We start from the raw sequence: 254 nt of genomic DNA on the forward strand, positions 1-254 counted from the left end.
CTCTGCACCTGGCGCTGCTTTCTTGGTGCATACCTATGAGGTCCCCATGTCTCTCTGCTTGCTTCTCTCTTTTATATCTCAAAAGAGATTGGCTTAAAACATAACTTAATCTTTCAGATTGAGTCCTGCCTCATTAATATCACTGCTGGTAATCCTACTTCATTACCATCATAGAGGTAGGATTTACAACACATAGGAAAATCACATCAGATGACAAAATGGTGGACAATTACATAATACTGGGAATCATGGCC

This window comes from Trichechus manatus, unplaced genomic scaffold (genome assembly GCF_000243295.1).
Source record: "Trichechus manatus latirostris isolate Lorelei unplaced genomic scaffold, TriManLat1.0 scaffold00173, whole genome shotgun sequence".
NCBI classification, from domain to species: Eukaryota; Metazoa; Chordata; class Mammalia; order Sirenia; family Trichechidae; genus Trichechus; species Trichechus manatus.